Source organism: Salvia splendens, chromosome 17 (genome assembly GCF_004379255.2).
Source record: "Salvia splendens isolate huo1 chromosome 17, SspV2, whole genome shotgun sequence".
NCBI lineage: Eukaryota > Viridiplantae > Streptophyta > Magnoliopsida > Lamiales > Lamiaceae > Salvia > Salvia splendens.
This window is the reverse complement of record NC_056048.1, coordinates 7,345,645-7,366,936: the sequence shown is the minus strand read 5'-3', so window position 1 is coordinate 7,366,936 and position 21,292 is coordinate 7,345,645. Positions and strand designations below refer to the sequence as shown.

Genomic DNA, 21,292 nt, shown 5'->3' with positions numbered 1-21,292 from the left:
ATGAATCATCCACAAACTCACACACACACATACATACACGCACATACACATACTTTCTCATGCAAGCATCCTTCCCAACCGAGATCTACGATTCCTACACTCACTATATGCATGAGGGGATCAAGAAACATGGATTCAATGGTAAGAAGGAGAAAGATGAATCAAAGTATACCTTTCTCTAGAAAAACAATAGGTAGGAATGACGAATGATGCGATTTTTCGATGAATCTTGAATTTCCAAATCCACAATGATGCAAGAACAAGGAATTGGTGAAGGATTAGTGGAGAAGGAGAGGAAGAGAGAGACGTGTGGTATGGAGAGAAGAGGGAGGCGAAAATATGAGGGCTAGGGTTAGGGTTCTTTTAATTTATAGTTTAGGATAAATCCCACAATTAAATAAAGCAATTAAAATTGTGGAAGAATAAAATAGAGGTCTCAAAGAAGGAAAGAGTCAAATCCTAATTAGAATGGGATATGGAAAGATTTGGCAAGATATGGTAAGAGTTAATTGGATTTTAATTCAAGGAAGGAAATAAACAAAGTACCAATTAAATCTACAAAATAATTCATTCTCCTAAATAATAGGAGAATTTCGAAAATTTCAAGGGATGGACAAGGAGTCGAAAATCATGAAGAATAAAATAGGAACAATTTGGTTTGGATTTAAATAATTAATTAAATCTAAGAAAGAAAATATTATTTCCAATAAATAGGAGGGCCGAAAATTTCAATAAAATGACTAGAATAATTATGCATTATCCCACTTAATTTAATTCACACATTGGAAACTTAATCACATTAACTCACATAACTCACAACAACGTACCTATATTTTTGAAAATGACTTTTGTATATAATGTTTTGAAAATTAGATATTCTTTCCGATCTGGGCGCACGAACATTTTTATATCATGTGCTTCAATCTCAAAATGCAAATGATGGATGTGATTGACAATGCTCTGATTACTGAAGAGTTGATTAAGAAGAAATATGGAGTTGCACCAAGTATGCTGGTATGTTTAGTTAAATGCATTCAATATCATTTAGTACGAAACATAATATCATTTTTAATCAACCTCGTGTATGTTTTGTGTTATTTGAATAGAAACATTTCTTCCGAATTTATCTTGGAAATGGAGTTAATCCATCAATGGAGAGAATTGTCAAAACGTCAAAAATCAGACACATGACTCTTCCATGGCAGAACGATACAAATAAAGTTAACTGTGGAGTTTATGTGATGCGCCATATGGAGACTTACATGGGTGGTCCAGTTCGTAACTGGAATTCAGGTTTAACGAAGAAAGGGACAGGCGCTTTCATAAAACTCCGTGCCAAATATACTGAAGCATTGCTTATTGAAGATACTAACAAGAAGGCTTTTCAGACGTTTTCAATGATACAGCAGAAGTTTCAGAATGATAGCAAAAAAGGGGCAATCGATGTTTAAAAGATGATTAGAGAATTTGAACCCCCTAAAGATAGCTAGTAGTTGTAATAGTAACTTGTAACACATTTTGTCACGTTAAAGTATCATTTTATCAGCTTATATGCCATTTCTTCAGCTTATATATCATTTTATAAGGTTACTGTCATTTTATACGCTTAGAATATCATTTTATCAGGTTAAATTGTCAGCTTATATAGTTTCAGAGGGTAAAATAATAGTTGCACTTGATAAAATAATGGTTTAGGGGGATAAAATGATAGTTTCAGGGGATAAAATGATAGTTACAGAAGGTAAAATGATAGTTACAGAAGGAAAAATGATAGTTGCACTTGATAAAATGATAGTTTCAGAAGGTAAAATGATAGTTACACTTGATAAAATGATAGTTGCACTTGATAAAATGATAGTTTTGGCTTATAAATGTTAGGTTTACTGCATCACTAAAATGATAGTTTTGCCGAATAGAATGATACTATGAGTTGATAAAATCATACTTTTACTGATTTGTAGGTATGTACATTCCTACATGCAATGATACTCTGAGTTGATAAAATGATACTTTTTGCCGGATAGAATGATACTATGAGTTAATAAAATGATACTTTTGGCTTACAAGTGTTAGGTTTACTGCATAGTATCATTTTATTAACCCATAGTATTATTCTATCCGGCAAAAAATATCATTTTATCAACTCAGAGTATCATTCTATTCGACAAAACAATCATTTTATCAACTCAGAGTATCATTCTATCCTGTAAACTATCATTTATACCTTGAAACTATCAATTTGTACCCTAAAACTATCATTTTATCCCCTAAAACTATCATTTTATGCTGTGAAACTATCATTTTATACACTGACACTATCATTTTATCAAGTGCAACTATCATTTTACCTTGTGAAATTATCATTTTATCCCCTGAAATTATCATTTTATCCCCTGAAACTATCATTTTATCAACCGAGAGTAACATTCTATCCGGCAAAACTATCATTTTACCAACTCAGAGTATCATTGTATGCGGGAATGTACATACCTACAAATAAATAAAACTATCATTTTATCAACTCAGAGTATCATTCTATTCGACAAAACTGTCATTTTATCAACTCAAAGTATCATTCTTTCCTGCAAACTATCATTTTATCAGACAGAAGTATCATTTTAATCAAACAAAACTATCATTCTATACGGCTAAACTATCATTTTATCAACTCAGAGTATCATTATATGCAGGAATGTACATACCTACAAATCAGTTAAAGTATCATTTTATCAACTCATAGTATCATTCTATCTGGCAAAACTATCATTTTATCAACTCAGAGTATCATTTTAATCAAACAAAGCTATCATTTTATCAAATAAAATTATCATAATTAGTTTATATAAAGGTAAAATTGTCATTTCGTTATAAAATTGGCGCCTCGAAAGAAAACGTGAACTAGACGCTGAATTCAATTTCTCTCACACTCAGACCCTTCGAATCGCATCCAAACCCTCCGAATCGTATTCAAACCTTTGTTTCTTCAGTTTCGAAGGAAAAACCATTCAACTTCTGAAATATGACGACTGAAAACGCTCTAGTATCATCGAAGAATGGTTGGATGAAGTTTTTTACTTATTTCACTTTTGTTTTTGTTCGATTTTAGATTCTCATTTTTTTAGATTCTATAGTTTTTTAGTGTAGATTTAGAGTTACATATGACAGTTTCATATTTAGAGGTAAAATGATAGTTTCAGATTATAAAACGATAGTTTCTTTGTTTAGATTTATGAAACCCGTAGTTTCTGTAGATTTATAGTTGTTTGACTAATGTTAAGTGATTATGAAAACCATAGTTTTTGTGGTTAGATTTATACTTGTTTCACTGATGTTAACTGATTATGAAAATCGTATAGCCTTTGTATTATGTTTGCATGTTTAGAATTATCTCAGTGAATAATTTTGAGCTATATTAAATGTCTATTCATGAATTTGATCACTTTTTTGTATATCTTACAGCCTCAAAGCGTGGGAGGTCACAAACCAACGATAAAGAAGAAATGCTTGCCAGAAAGAAACATGATAAAAGATAGAGTGTTAAAGATATGAGTTGTAAAATTAGAAGACCTAAATTGGTCGTAAAGATAGGGGTGAAAGTTCTGGTTGATGCCATTGAGAAAATGAACTCCAAACAAATAGCTTCTCTGGAAGAGATGGGTTTTGGACAGCTTGTTCATTTGAAGATACGATGTATTCCTTCTGACATGGCATTTTCACTACTTGAGAATTTTAATTATGACAACTGCTCCAGAATAAAACTTATTGATGATCAACCATTACACATCACTGAGGAGGATGTGTATGCTACATTGGGACTGCCAAGAGGAGAGTTGATGATTAAAAGAGAAAAGAAGCATGAAATGAATAATGTGATGAAGACCATTGTCAAGGATAAGAAGAACAAAGCAATAACCCCAGCTGATTTGCAAGAGCAGCTTGATAGTGATCTAGAAGGTGGTGAGTGGTTTAAGAAAATATTTCTTATTCTGTTGGACAATGTTCTGATCTGACCAACTGCCAACGGAAAATGTCTTGGCCGTATCTTGGACGATATTGGCAATATTTCAAATGTAGCTACGTGTTGGATACGCTAATCACAGCACATGATAGCTGGAAACTCAAGAACAAATCCACCCCATTCACTGGACCAATCACTTTCCTCTTGGTGAGTTTTCTATTTTAACCACTCCTTTATAGTGAAGTAAAAACATGCTTAGAGTGAAGTAAAATCATATTTAGAGTGATGTTTTACACGGTTAAGTAGTAAATGCATTGTTAGAGTGATGTGTTTTTTATACGAGTGAAGTAAAATCAGAATAAGAGTGATGTGTTTTGTGAACAAGAGTGAAGTCAATGTGAATAAGAGTGAAGTGTTTTGTGTACAAGAGTGAAGTAAAATCGAAGTAAGAGTGATGTGTTCTGTGAACAAGAGTGAAGTGTTTTCTGAACAAGAGTGAAGTGTTATGTGAACAAGAGTGAAGTAAAATCATAATAAGAGTGAAGTCCTTGTAATGCATTTTATTATTGATCTGTTTTTGCAGGCATGCTATGTAGATAGGGTTGTCTACAGAACAAGACTGGTGGTTAGAAGATTCCCAACTGTCCGTAACTGGACAGAATCCATTCTTAAGGAGAGAGGACAGATGGAATTCGATAATGGAGGCACCATTGGAAGAGGATGCATAGAAAGTATCATTGATCCTGTCTCCATTGAATCTTTATATGCCAACAAGGATTCAATAACTGTCACTACCTCTGACCCTTCAACTGATGAAGCTCCTTTACCTGATGAAGCCCCCCTTCAACTGATCAAGTTCCTTCGTCTGATGAAATTAAAAGTTCAATTAGGGAGGCTGCAGATGCTATTAGTAAAATGATGAGGTATATAAAGGATGCTCCAGCAAATACCAATAACACCAATTGCTTCAAAGTTGCAGCTATAAATGCACTAAAGATGGTTGGTGTGGAGGTTGATCAAGGGGACCAAGCTGTGTCTAAGCCAATTGAAAACATGACACAAGCTATGGAAGAGGATCAAGAAGATGATCCAGAATGGATTCAGCTTATGGAAAAAATGATGGAAGCTTATGATGAAAAATGCAAATTAATGAATGAAGGCACATCAATTTTGTCTGATATTAACTTGGGAAATAAACCAGTAAGTTGAAGATTTGGGAAACAATTTATTTATTTTTTGAGTTTTTATTCTTATTTTATAACACATTTCACTATTTGCAGGAGACAAATGATTGTGTTCAATCAGATTTGAATGTATCTGGCAAAAATCCTTCAACCGAAATAGTAGTTTACAATCCAGACATGGTAAGTGTTAAGCAATGATATATCTCATCCATTCACCAACACTTTTAACAAACATCAAGTGAACTATATGTCTTATATAGTGAAGTTTTCATATCATTCTTGCCCTGACAGGAAACTGCTAGGATTGAACAAATGGACATGCGTTCAAAAGCTGAGAAGAGAATATCAGCTTCATTGAAATCTCCATTCCATGAAAGGGTGCTCCAGACCAAAACCAAGTTTACCTTGAAGGGATCACAAATCTTTTTGTGGATTATGACAACATATGAATCAAATGAGTAAGATTTATATTATAGTTCTGATTTAGAAGAAAAATATACAAAAGATGTGCTAACACACACATATTTGAACAGGGACGCCATAGTGTATGATGATAATGTCATAATGGTAACAAAAAAAGAATTCAGTTCACTATTGCCAAGTTCACTAATAGAAGTGGGTGTCATCAATGCATGGGCTTCTTATTAGAATAATATGGAAGAATACAGGGCTCTATCTTCATCAAGGCGCCTCTTTTTCATAACATACCTATCCGTAAGAATAATATAAATTTTGAAAAATTAATTGCATGGTATATGTTCATTATAAAGCATGTTTACTTCACTACTAGTCATATTCATTTCACTATATGATATTTAAACTTCATAAGTATATATGCACTATATTCTGATTTCACTTCACTCTTGTTCAGAAAACACTTCACTCTTGTTTACACATCACTCTTGTTCACAGAACACATCACTCTTACTTCGATTTCACTTCACTCTTGTTCACAAAACACATCACTCTTACTTCGGTTTTACTTCATTCTTGTTTACAAAACACTTCACTCTTATTTCTTATTTACAAAACACTTCACTCTTATTTTGATTTCACTTCACTATTGTACACAATACACAGTTCATTAGTTCTATAAAACAGGACACAAAGTGAATTATTTCCATCCAGATTTGACTGGTCTCATCTTTCAGCTGTATACAATTGTTGACCGGCCTGATAGGGTCGACCTCATGACTCTAATTGATAGATTCTGCGACAATTTACAAACTGAGGTTGAACAAATTCCGTATTTCAAATGGGGCGATGTAGATTTGGTAAATACTTAACTCAATTGTTTCTTTGTTATATTCACTAATTGTTTTAATTCTGAAATTATGATTATTATCTATGTAGGTGTTCTTTCCAATATGTGCTGCAGAACATTACTATACCATATGCTTCAGATTTAGTACTAAAAGTATAGTGGTGATTGACAATTCGAAGAATGCTGACGATGAGGACGTATTAATCAAATATGATAACATCCCTGCAAATGTGGTAAGTATACATGATATATAGTGAAGTATTTTTGTGATTACAGTGAAGTATAGTACTCTTTATATTGAACTACATCTAATATTCATAATGATATATTGCAGATATTGTTTTTTTGTCATTATTTGACAAAAATGGGGTATCACAACCAAAGCAAATCAATAAAGGATGTGAGCATAGTAAGGGTCAAAATGCCTTGGAGAACAACATCAAATGTAGAAAATTGTGGAGTTTTTTTGATGCGACATTTGGAATGTTATTATGGTGAGCGTGAACAAGATTGGAAGTGTGGATTAACTGCAAGAAGTAAGGAAATACTCCAAAGACTAAGAGCAAAGTATTGCAGCGCATTATTATTGTCGGAAAACAACCATGAGGCATTGAATATCTTGTCACTAGCATCAAAGCATTATGAAGAATATGGGAAAACAAATAAAATATGTAATGCCCCAAAATCCACCCTAGACGGAAAAGTGAATTTCTGGTGCTGTAAATCGTCGAAATTAGGGTTTTCAGCGAATAATTCGAAATAAATAACAAAATAAATTTTGATAATTCGATAAATCATGGAATAATGATATATAAGTCTTAAATAATTGTTAGAAAAGATATGTGAGCGAAGAATTGAGTTTTAAAGAGTTTTGGTGAGTTCTTGAGAAAAGTCGTCGATTAAGGCTGTTCGATGACTAAATTGGGAAATTCTTAGGATTTGTGTAGTATTCTGGATTGTAGGGCTTAACAAAATTTCTAGATATGTGAAATGAATTAGTAGTTAAGTCAGACCCTTTGGTAGAAAATTTAGACGAGGAGTCGTTTAACCGATTATCGACGATTTCGTTGCCCGCGTGAAATCGTAAATCAGAATTTCAGGCTAATAATTTTATAAATTATGGAAAATGACCTAAAATGTATGTAAATAATGTGAGGAATTATTTTGGGCCATTTGAGGGTAATTAGAATTTTTATCGCCGATTATTTCGGTTTTTCATAAAATCGATCGTCGAAACATTTAAGGTGTCGGACGAGAATAGTTTTAGATTAAACTAGAATTAATGTGCTACGAGATGGTATATAGAATTCATAGATATGGGATCGTATGACATGAAAATAAATTAGTACAAGGAAATAAATTTAACTTAATTAAATAAATAATTAGAATTTTAAAGAAAAATCTAGAAGTTGTTGGATAAAAGTTAAAAGTCAAAGACTTATCTTCTCTCCCTCATGATTTTCGTCCATGAGCAGCTCCCCACAACCTCCATAGCCAAAAACCTTCTTTCTCATTTATTTGGCTCGTTCGTCGGCAAATCGGGGATTTAATCGTATAAAACATAGCAAATCAAGTAAGGTCTTTCTTCCTATACTATTTTTATAACATGAAATTCAATTCATATTGAGGTTAAAAATCTGAAAATTTCGAGCTCCATAGGAGTTGATGGATACATGGTTTTATGTTCGATTAATTGTTGAATACGTAGTGTATGGACGTCGTATGCCACGTTTTGATGGGTAATTTCAAAGTAAAACTGCTATGGTATGAACTTGATGTTGAGACTGAAATATACCTTAGGGTTTATGGTTTGGTGGTTAGATGTTCATGATAGATGAAATAAATGATTTAAGATTTGAGTTAACATGAATTGAAATAGAATTTGTTCAACAAGGTTTAATCCCCTGTTTTTCAGTGATCTGATCCGAATTGTTTGGCATAAGTAGAATAGTGGTAACTTTGGTTTAACAATTTCTATAAATACTATAATAAGTCTAGAGGATCCCTGAAATTTATGGAGAATTTAGGAGTTCGTTTACTATGTGTATAAATTGTTATAACAACACAGCTACGAACTGTCAAAATTCTGGTACTTTGTCATGTTTTGGTATGTGTTATCCGAAATATTCAGGGAATTTAAGGTCGATGAAAACTTGATTGCATACTTTCTAATTTAACTATAAGGTGTTTAGTTGTTCTCTGAATTTTGTGATTAATTAAAGAGTACAAATACTATTTATAAAAATTGTGTAGAAACTATTGCCAGAAACTGCTCGATTTTGGTAGTCTGTGGTGAAAGGAGAATATCTCTCGATCCATTAGGAATTTTCGAGTGAATCTTGTTGCTTTGTAAACTAGACTTCCAAGGGTATTTGAAAATACTAAGTTGCGCCTCTAAAGCCTTTTAAATGATTACATAACATTAACAAGAAAACAGTCCAATGTAATGGACATATTACAAGTAAATTGGTAGATCATGGAATTACTTTCATGTAGGATATTAGATGAGGATAAAGGGGAGAATTTAGCTTATAGTAATGTTATTTCTCGATAAATTAATTTGTGTTATAATTCTATGAGGTAGCTACACCCAAATGTAGCAAATGAAAGGATAAAGGATTGGCGAAAGAAGAAATGTCGAATGGAAAGGTTTGGAAATAACGTCATCCAGGTAGCATGCTCAACACTTAAATGGCCTAATTCTCTTACGTTTTTTTTTCGGGTATTATTACGTGACTTATTGTCTAAATAATTTATGATTAATTATGTGATAAAATATTCTTGAAGTAAAATATAAGAATATGATGGATAATATGTGAAAAGAGTATACGTTGAGGAGATGGAAATAAATGTGATGATGCATGATCTATCTATCTATCTGTGATGGGTATGATGTGTCTGTGTTGTTGGAAATCTGGTATGGTTTTGAGAATGTCGGAATTTAATCTATAAATTCGATATGATATGGTGTGAAAATAAGTTGTTGATGTGTTATATTAGAAATAGTTGAGAATATGTATTGAGATGAAAAGGAGTAGATTTGATGGTGTTTACACCCCGTGCTTGAGTGTATTCTGTGGGTACAATTGGCATGCCATAGGACAGCAGCGCTGCATCATTTGTGATCTCTCGTCTTCTGGATAACCGAAGCGAGGATCGTCTGTTATCTGATATGTCTGATCTACACCCTATGGGTGGTCTGTTCCCGGGACTATCTGTCTGCATCCAAAATGGATGGTCTGATTATCTGTCTGCACCCTAATTGGGTAATCTGTGCGAAGTCCTCTCGAGGACAAAATCCGCGTCTGTATCTGATTCTGATCTGGTCCGCGTACTCTAGTCTGTCACCAAGCACATTAAGGGGCCATGTGTGAAATTCTGTGATGTGTTGACCATAATATTCGTGATGATATATGTGACAATAAGTGTATGACAACATATGAGTTATAATATGATATTATGTGAAACATCTGTTATAATTTGATACCATAATATCTTTTACGTGAAAATGGATTCTGTTACATGGTTCTGTTGAGTTTTGTTATAAATATTGAAAATCTAAGACTTACAGATGTAGTTTATGACATATGTGAGGTTTTGTATTATTATATCCCTCTGATGACATAGTTTGGAAATTTGAAGTCGTGGGCGAAGATTTGACTACTGGTACGGGTATGTTGATACGTGTGATGACGTCTGTGATCTGTCTATGTTAATGTATGGATATCATTTGGAATATTAGATGCTTCATATAAATGTTGATGACTGTTGATAAATTCTGGGTTTGATGTTGCCTATTGTTGGGTTCTGGGTATGTGTTGGTTATAGAGGAGACGCTGCCCAATTTATGTTAGAAATTAATAAGACAATAATATGATATATGAAGTAATGATTGGTAAATATAATAATAAGAATTTAAGTTGTATGATTATTTGATTGTTAGAGAATTGTGGCTGAAGTGTTGAGTGTGCTACAGGTTAATTGGATCGGGGATTCCTTTGGATATTTCTTTCGTTTCTTCGCCAGCACTGCATCCTCGGTGGGTCACTGATCACTGCTTGCTGCGTTTGTGTCCATTTCTGTTAGATGTGGCATGTATAGTATTTGAATATTTGTAATAGCTTCTGCTGTGTTTGTAAATGGTGTTGGAATTTTTGCTGATAGGTTAATGAATTAAGTTTGGTTTTTAAGTGACCATAATTTATGGTACCGTAATTGTGACATTTCCTATTCGACCCTCCGCCGATCGGGTAGGGGGTGTTACAAGTTGGTATCAGAGCCTAGGTTTAGGCGTTCCTAGGTTTCTGATTGGGTTAAAGTTAGTTGCACACACGTCATATAGGACATTGAGTCGTTATCGCTATCAGTGACCCGATGCAGCTGCTACCATATGTTGATACAGAAGGTTGTCAGAAGGGGATTTGACACACTATATGGTCTTGAGGTCGCTAAAGGATGGGATATGAATTTCCATGTGACTGAGAAAGTGGTTATGTGGGACTGGCCACCCCATATAACTCGAATCTCGGTAGCGTCATTGTCGGACAAGAAAATTTATAAGTCGAGTGAACTAAGTTTAGAAAGGTCGATAAGAAATGTGTTCTAATAAAGAGAAAGTAACGAGCACATAGGCATTGTGGGATTCATGATGCCAGCTAAAAGATTATAAAGTGTAAAATGATTAGTAAGTAAATTTTTGCTAATTATGATTTGAGATCTGATTTTGATATATGTTGAACACGACAGTGATGTGGATAATAAATGAATGGTCATATAAGTGTTGTGCCCTTGCTTATGCGTTAACATTGGGTATAGAAATTATTTATGATATATGATACATAGTGTCGTTGGTGGAACTGCTATATGATATATGGTGTGATGGGAGGAAATAATATGATGTGATGATTGGTGTGATGGGAGGAAGTGATATGTGATGATGTGTATATGATAATGCGTATTAGCCTACGAATAACATGTGTTCTGTGATCTGTAAATGTGTTGGTTATGGATAAGAATGAGATCTATCCTTTGTATTTGATTTTGATAAATCGTATGGATATATGATGTTAAGTTTTATACGACGAAAGCGGGCTATCTGAATGTGAACATGTGAATTGATTGATACCTGATATGGATGAATATGTGTGCTCTAAATGAGCTATGTGTACTTGAAGATGAAGTGTATGAATATGTGATGTGATATGAGTTGGATACGTATGTTCTGAACGGGGCACTTGTGTGCTCGAGATCTAGCTATATGCATGAGAAATGTGATATAATTGATATGTGTGCCCAAGTGAAGGCGATGGATGGCTCATTGAGACCTATGTAGAAATTATTAGGCCATGTTTGTTACCTTTAATAAATTAGCTTAAATGTAGATGGGTTATTTAGTAATCGCTATATTTGATGATATTTAAGGATGCATAGGAATGTATGGAATTATATGATGTTTTCAGATGAAGTGATATATGTAAATGCGTGCCCTAAATGGATTATACGGTGCAAAAAAAAATGAAAAATGAACTATTAGCATATAATGTGATATGATGAGAAATTCGTGCGCTACATGTGATAAAGGAACATGTTCGAAGTTAAGGCATATGAGATGAAATATGATATGATTGAAAGTAAGAAATTCATATGAATTATATGCTTGAAACGAGCTATGAGAATGCAAAATTTTTTATGATTGATACATGATGGGATTTGAAAATAAATATGGTTGTTGACGAATGTTAGCTTGTTATTTTAACTTTGTTGTGAATTGTTGGTTTGATTTGACAATTTATTATTAACATTGCATCTTGTTGTTTATAGGAAAAATGAGAAATAAATGACAGGATCTGAATCTGTATGTGCGCTCGAGATCGAACTATGTGATGTGAATGGAAGTATGAATTCTATATGGATTATATGTGTGCTCGGAATTGGGCAACAGGAAATATGATGTGATGCAATAAAATTATAAGCTAAGTAACTGTACATGATATAAGATATGTGATACAAAATGTGATCAGATTAGAATGTTAACTCCGTAAGAACTATGTGTGCGCTCGAAGACGAGCTAAGCGAATATGGAAATTTAAATGATGATTTAGAAATGAAATGGAAAACGAAAATAGGTGCTCTAAGTGAGCTATAATATATATGAAATAAATATATGAGTTTGAAATTGAGCGATATGAGGAACCTAAATGTGAAATTACTGATTATGTGATTTTACATGCTATTTGATGAATGATTATTGAAATAAGAGCTATGGATTTCACGTTGGAACGTATGCGAAATTCTGTCAGATAATAAAATGTAAAGAAGTATGCAATATAATTTGATAAGTATGCTTATGTGTATTATTGAATCTGTGACATGATGGAACTAATAATCTTAATATGATATATTAGGGTGAAATATGAACTTATGTGGCATTATATGTGGAAGTTGGATTATGTGATTATAAGTGCGATTTTGTGACAAGTTAAAAAGCATGACGTAATGCCATGAAATGACATAAGAGAAACCATGGCGCTTCAGGAGTAAGAAAATCTGAAGGAATTTCGAGGACGAAATTCTTTTTAGGGGGAATGAGTTGTAATGCCCCAAAATCCACCCTAGACGGAAAAGTGAATTTCTGGTGCTGTAAATCGTCGAAATTAGGGTTTTCAGCGAATAATTCGAAATAAATAACAAAATAAATTTTGATAATTCGATAAATCATGGAATAATGATATATAAGTCTTAAATAATTGTTAGAAAAGATATGTGAGCGAAGAATTGAGTTTTAAAGAGTTTTGGTGAGTTCTTGAGAAAAGTCGTCGATTAAGGCTGTTCGATGACTAAATTGGGAAATTCTTAGGATTTGTGTAGTATTCTGGATTGTAGGGCTTAACAAAATTTCTAGATATGTGAAATGAATTAGTAGTTAAGTCAGACCCTTTGGTAGAAAATTTAGACGAGGAGTCGTTTAACCGATTATCGACGATTTCGTTGCCCGCGTGAAATCGTAAATCAGAATTTCAGGCTAATAATTTTATAAATTATGGAAAATGACCTAAAATGTATGTAAATAATGTGAGGAATTATTTTGGGCCATTTGAGGGTAATTAGAATTTTTATCGCCGATTATTTCGGTTTTTCATAAAATCGATCGTCGAAACATTTAAGGTGTCGGACGAGAATAGTTTTAGATTAAACTAGAATTAATGTGCTACGAGATGGTATATAGAATTCATAGATATGGGATCGTATGACATGAAAATAAATTAGTACAAGGAAATAAATTTAACTTAATTAAATAAATAATTAGAATTTTAAAGAAAAATCTAGAAGTTGTTGGATAAAAGTTAAAAGTCAAAGACTTATCTTCTCTCCCTCATGATTTTCGTCCATGAGCAGCTCCCCACAACCTCCATAGCCAAAAACCTTCTTTCTCATTTATTTGGCTCGTTCGTCGGCAAATCGGGGATTTAATCGTATAAAACATAGCAAATCAAGTAAGGTCTTTCTTCCTATACTATTTTTATAACATGAAATTCAATTCATATTGAGGTTAAAAATCTGAAAATTTCGAGCTCCATAGGAGTTGATGGATACATGGTTTTATGTTCGATTAATTGTTGAATACGTAGTGTATGGACGTCGTATGCCACGTTTTGATGGGTAATTTCAAAGTAAAACTGCTATGGTATGAACTTGATGTTGAGACTGAAATATACCTTAGGGTTTATGGTTTGGTGGTTAGATGTTCATGATAGATGAAATAAATGATTTAAGATTTGAGTTAACATGAATTGAAATAGAATTTGTTCAACAAGGTTTAATCCCCTGTTTTTCAGTGATCTGATCCGAATTGTTTGGCATAAGTAGAATAGTGGTAACTTTGGTTTAACAATTTCTATAAATACTATAATAAGTCTAGAGGATCCCTGAAATTTATGGAGAATTTAGGAGTTCGTTTACTATGTGTATAAATTGTTATAACAACACAGCTACGAACTGTCAAAATTCTGGTACTTTGTCATGTTTTGGTATGTGTTATCCGAAATATTCAGGGAATTTAAGGTCGATGAAAACTTGATTGCATACTTTCTAATTTAACTATAAGGTGTTTAGTTGTTCTCTGAATTTTGTGATTAATTAAAGAGTACAAATACTATTTATAAAAATTGTGTAGAAACTATTGCCAGAAACTGCTCGATTTTGGTAGTCTGTGGTGAAAGGAGAATATCTCTCGATCCATTAGGAATTTTCGAGTGAATCTTGTTGCTTTGTAAACTAGACTTCCAAGGGTATTTGAAAATACTAAGTTGCGCCTCTAAAGCCTTTTAAATGATTACATAACATTAACAAGAAAACAGTCCAATGTAATGGACATATTACAAGTAAATTGGTAGATCATGGAATTACTTTCATGTAGGATATTAGATGAGGATAAAGGGGAGAATTTTTAGCTTATAGTAATGTTATTTCTCGATAAATTAATTTGTGTTATAATTCTATGAGGTAGCTACACCCAAATGTAGCAAATGAAAGGATAAAGGATTGGCGAAAGAAGAAATGTCGAATGGAAAGGTTTGGAAATAACGTCATCCAGGTAGCATGCTCAACACTTAAATGGCCTAATTCTCTTACGTTTTTTTTTCGGGATTATTACGTGACTTATTGTCTAAATAATTTATGATTAATTATGTGATAAAATATTCTTGAAGTAAAATATAAGAATATGATGGATTGTTGATTGATTTGATAATGAAATATGTGAAAAGAGTATACGTTGAGGAGATGGAAATAAATGTGATGATGCATGATCTGATCTATCTATCTGTGATGAGGTATGATGTGTCTGTGTTGTTGGAAATCTGGTATGGTTTTGAGAATGTCGGAATTTAATCTATAAATTCGATATGATATGGTGTGAAAATAAGTTGTTGATGTGTTATATTAGAAATAGTTGAGAATATGTATTGAGATGAAAAGGAGTAGATTTGATGGTGTTTACACCCCGTGCTTGAGTGTATTCTGTGGGTACAATTGGCATGCCATAGGACAGCAGCGCTGCATCATTTGTGATCTCTCGTCTTCTGGATAACCGAAGCGAGGATCGTCTGTTATTTGATATGTCTGATCTACACCCTATGGGTGGTCTGTTCCCGGGACTATCTGTCTGCATCCAAAATGGATGGTCTGATTATCTGTCTGCACCCTAATTGGGTAATCTGTGCGAAGTCCTCTCGAGGACAAAATCCGCGTCTGTATCTGATTCTGATCTGGTCCGCGTACTCTAGTCTGTCACCAAGCACATTAAGGGGCCATGTGTGAAATTCTGTGATGTGTTGACCATAATATTCGTGATGATATATGTGACAATAAGTGTATGACAACATATGAGTTATAATATGATATTATGTGAAACATCTGTTATAATTTGATACCATAATATCTTTTACGTGAAAATGGATTCTGTTACATGGTTCTGTTGAGTTTTGTTATAAATATTGAAAATCTAAGACTTACAGATGTAGTTTATGACATATGTGAGGTTTTGTATTATTATATCCCTCTGATGACATAGTTTGGAAATTTGAAGTCGTGGGCGAAGATTTGACTACTGGTACGGGTATGTTGATACGTGTGATGACGTCTGTGATCTGTCTATGTTAATGTATGGATATCATTTGGAATATTAGATGCTTCATATAAATGTTGATGACTGTTGATAAATTCTGGGTTTGATGTTGCCTATTGTTGGGTTCTGGGTATGTGTTGGTTATAGAGGAGACGCTGCCCAATTTATGTTAGAAATTAATAAGACAATAATATGATATATGAAGTAATGATTGGTAAATATAATAATAAGAATTTAAGTTGTATGATTATTTGATTGTTAGAGAATTGTGGCTGAAGTGTTGAGTGTGCTACAGGTTAATTGGATCGGGGATTCCTTTGGATATTTCTTTCGTTTCTTCGCCAGCACTGCATCCTCGGTGGGTCACTGATCACTGCTTGCTGCGTTTGTGTCCATTTCTGTTAGATGTGGCATGTATAGTATTTGAATATTTGTAATAGCTTCTGCTGTGTTTGTAAATGGTGTTGGAATTTTTGCTGATAGGTTAATGAATTAAGTTTGGTTTTTAAGTGACCATAATTTATGGTACCGTAATTGTGACATTTCCTATTCGACCCTCCGCCGATCGGGTAGGGGGTGTTACAAAATAGATGTGGAAAAAATGATTGTAAACTTCAAGCGTTCATGAACTATTGTAGAAAACTTCATTTAAATTCAATAACAAGTTCTTATTGTACATTAATATCTTGTTTACTATTTAATTCACTGTTGTGTTGTATCTATTTACTTCACTGAGTTGATAAAATGATACTTGTTGCCGGATAGAATGATACTCTGAGTTAATAAAATGATACTTTTGGCTTATAAATGTTAGGTTTACTGCATAAAATGATAGTTTTGCCGCATAGAATGATACTCTGAGTTGATAAAATAATACTTTTGCCGATAGAATGATACTCTGAGTTGATAAAATGATAGTTTTGCCGGATAGAATGATACTCTGAGTTGATAAAATGATAGTTTTGCCCCATACAATGATACTCTGAGTTGATAAATGATACTTTTACCGATAGAATGATACTCTGAGTTGATAAAATGATAGTTTTTGCTATAAATGTTAGATTTACTGCATAAAATGATAGTTTTGCTTGATAAAATGATACTCTGAGTTGATAAAATAATACTTTTGCCGATAGAATGATACTTTGAGTTGATAAAATGATAGTTTTTGCTTCTAAATGTTAGGTTTACTGCAAAATGATACTTTTGAAAGGATTGAATTGTTGACAAATCCAAACTTTTAAAGGATTGAACTATCATTTTATCCCCTAAAACCGTCATTTTATCCCCTGAAACCATCATTTTATCAAATTCAACTATCATTTTATCCACTGAAACTATCATTTTACCTTCAGAAACTATCATTTTATCCCCTGAAATCATCATTTTATCAAGTGCAACTATCATTTTATCCACTGAAACTATCATTTACTAAATTTCAATGAGTTCAAAACAGCAGAGAGAGCATAACCTGTCACTTAAGTAGAACAAAACACTACTAACAAAATCAGCACTCAAATAAACTGCTTCAAATCTGCATTACTGTTGTACACAATAATATGGAATAACGTATGAATTGATGATACAAAACCAAGTGTGTAGTAAATTCAAAGTAAATTCATCATGCTGTGATATGTAACTCCAAATCTACACTAAAAAACTATAGAATCTAAAAAAACGTGAATCGCTGGCAAAATGATAAAATCGAGAAAAAACAAAAGTGAAATAAGTAAAAAACTTCATCCACCCTTTCTTCGATGATGTTTGATCGTTTTCCGTCGTCATATTCCAGAATTTGGATGGTTTTTTCTTCGAAACTGAAGAAGCAAGGGTTTGAATGCGATTCGGAGGGTTTGAGTGTGAGAGAAATTGAATGCAGCGTCTACGCGCCCAATTTTATAACGAAATGATAATTTTGACCTTATATAACCGAAATATGATAGTTTTGTTAGATTAAATCAAGACCGCATATTTTAAAAATGTGTGGTGGTGATTTAGTTATAGGGTTATCACACAAATTGGAATTATCATTATAATGCACCCCTCTATATATATATATATATATATATAGGGTTTTGATCTATGCAAAACTAGATTTAAATACAGAAACGCAGAACAATATCATAATTAGGTCACTTTTAGGTCATAATTAGGTAATTTTTAGGTCATGCTAACAAAGCATGACCTAAAACGATCTTAGCATGACATTAAACCCAAATATTATAATATGACCTAAAATTGCTTAATTATGACATTCCGTGTTTTTGGTTGATTATTGACCATTAGATCATCTAATCCTAGGGCCAAGATTTGGTCTGCATTTCTGGATTTAAACACATACTTATTTTGATCATCTCCATATATATATATATATATATATATATATATATATATATATATAGGATTGTGATCAAGATAGAACTATTCTTAAACGTAGAACCATTCTTAAACATAGAACAAATGCCAAACGGAGGTCGTTAGATCTTTTAATCCAATGGTGTTGATTTGCACAACAACTTCCCATTACAACCAAAACTATTATTAATGGGTGAATGCAGATAAGTGAAAAAATAAAGCATGCATGGACTCTTCTTCGTTTCATTCATTCTTCCATCAACATGTGAGTTTTTTCACATGTTGAGTCCTGAATGTCGTGAAAACATAGTCTAATATGTATGATTTTTAATCTTGACCATCATTTTTTCCTCATCCAATGAATAAAATATGTAGAGTTCTAGGTTCTACACTTAAGAATGGTTCTATCTTTAACGCAACCGTCTATATATATATATATATATATATATATATATATATATATTGCAACCCCTAGTGCAATTTTTTTTATCCGCCCCTATATACATCGGATTGTCATTTCTATTTTTTTTCAATGCAAAGCATTGATGTCCTTCAAAACGTCAATTCGAGTAGTACGATTAAATTAACATGTTTCGAAAAACATATGACTAATAAATGCTATTGATCGTTTGTCCATGTGTTTTGGTTGAAGGAATTTAGTGGTATCTTGCTTCATCATGAGTTAGAATCCCACATGGATTTATTTGAACTTTTTTTATAAATAGTTTTGCTATATATTTTAAATTTTAATTGCATAATTATATATACTAGGAAGAAAGAATAAAAGGATAGAACATATTAGTCCAAGTCAAATCGGACACATGTTTTAAGAAAGTGTTTGAGTGCGTAATAAATAAATATTGTAGTAGATGTTGGGACCTACTTTTAATTGAATGTGTAATAAATGAATGTTGTAGTGGATGTTGGAACCCACTTTTAACACTTTTTTACTTACTTTATAGGCATTTTTTATTAGCTTATCCCAACCGGAACTCCTAAACTAGGACAGATGGAGTAGTAAGAAAAACTGAGCCCAATAAATCTAATTTGAAATGCTCTTGTGATCTCTAATACGCATGTACGAAAGGGAAAACAACCTCTGGTTAGAGAAGGGCATAGGAGCGCAAGCTGTGAGGTCGGAGGTTGATCGAAAACCTTTACCAGTGGCACACTAGGGCCAATGGTGGGGTTGACGAACCCTCTCAACCTCACCTAGCTCTGCCATTGCATCCCATACTCCTCATACTTCAATTCATATCCTTCTTTCCGACAGTATTATTTTCTTTTTAGCTTTATTAGAATTATTAATATTATTTCATATTTATTAATAGTATTTTGTATTTTAAAATTCTCAAAACTAATTAATTCTAAATTACTTTTTTTCTTAATTCTTCGTATAGTTGAGCACTTGAGCTACCACCTCTTTATGCGTCTCCAGCACAAGATCAGGCATCGATGTCGTATCTAGGTCTAGTATTGTGCACAAATGAGATTTCGGTGCTCGGATTCTTTTCCTTGGCTTTTCTCTTCGCCGCCTTAGATTGATTCCATGGGACGGCTTTAAATATAGGGGGACAAGGCGAAGTAAAAATGCTCTTTGGTCTCATATTCAGATCAATGGGCTCACCTCCGATCGTGGATTAATGACCGGGGACTAGAAAGATTTCTTACAAATGAGATGCCACACATAGTTCAATTTTATTTTAAACTGCACTTGGAGATCAATCTGCCATGTCTCCTAGTAATGGGCTAAAACATTTTATTATTTGGGTCTTTCATAAATTTGTTAATGAGCCTACGGATTTAAGTTTCAATTGACTGTTTCGGGCCAATGTGTTAAGGTACTTCACAGCTTTTCAGTCCAATGTTCTTTTTAATCACAGCCCTTGGATCCTTGAATTGGATGGTTGTAATGATCTACATTATTTGGCGAAAAATCTGCATTATTAGTCGGTGTGCATTATTAGTCGGTGTGCATTATTCAACTGAAAATCTGCATTATTAGATGACACGTGGCATCAATCTAACCGTCGGATGACAAAATCGTGGGGATGATTAAAAAGAACAATAGAAAAAATGATACACAAACGATACACAAAGGCATCAATATATATATATATATATATATATATATAGGGATGTATTCATTTCCTTTTTGCATCTTTTCTCCTATTTTCTTCTTGATCTCAGCCATTCATTCTAAAGATCTAACGGCTCCAAATAATGCTAACTTATGTTAAATTAATTCATTAAAAAATGCGAAAAGGATATTTTAGGGAATTGAAGTTGATGGTAGTTATGGAAAATCCCATGATTTTCTCTTCCAAACTAATCGGTTTTTTACACACTTCAATATTTGATATTTGGTATCTTCAAAAAAAATTTAATTGGATCAAGAAGATTTCGTATCCTAGTATTAGCGTATCTATTATCTAAGACAAATTAAATGTCTTAGAATAATTGATTTCTATAAATTATTTGTTCACTTACACTAAAATCATATTTTCCAACAGTATGTCATGAGTGCTTGAGGCAAAATGCACCATTTAATTTCGGTATTATGTTTTTTAGACTAAGAACATAATACACCCTAGCCCCTAGGCTTGCTAAACCCTTAGGGAAAACAAGAAACGTGAACCAAACATCGAAACACGGGCACAACTTAAATTAAACGGCTCGGGATAATTGTTCATTACATATCACAAATAATGCACTATATGTGAACTACAATGTATACGAATAAGATGTGTCGTGTTTCGATGTTTGGCACACGTTTCTTGTTTCCCCTAAGGGTTTAATAAGTCTAGGAGCTAGGGTATAGTACGTACACATTAATAACAATGTTTAAACCGATATGAATAATGCTATGAATGTTAACGAATAATGGATATTATTGGCTATATAAT

The 21,292-nt window shown here is 33.0% G+C and overlaps 1 long non-coding RNA gene across 1 annotated transcript; it reads left to right on the top strand.

Moving 5' to 3' along the window:
• Window positions 1-7,084: 7,084 nt before the first annotated feature.
• On the top strand, window positions 7,085-16,713 carry LOC121773928. The gene is made up of 5 exons (XR_006044883.1): window positions 7,085-7,979; window positions 8,991-9,077; window positions 10,383-13,899; window positions 14,913-14,999; window positions 16,327-16,713. It is a non-coding gene; the product is annotated as an uncharacterized LOC121773928 (long non-coding RNA).
• Window positions 16,714-21,292: the final 4,579 nt, after the last annotated feature.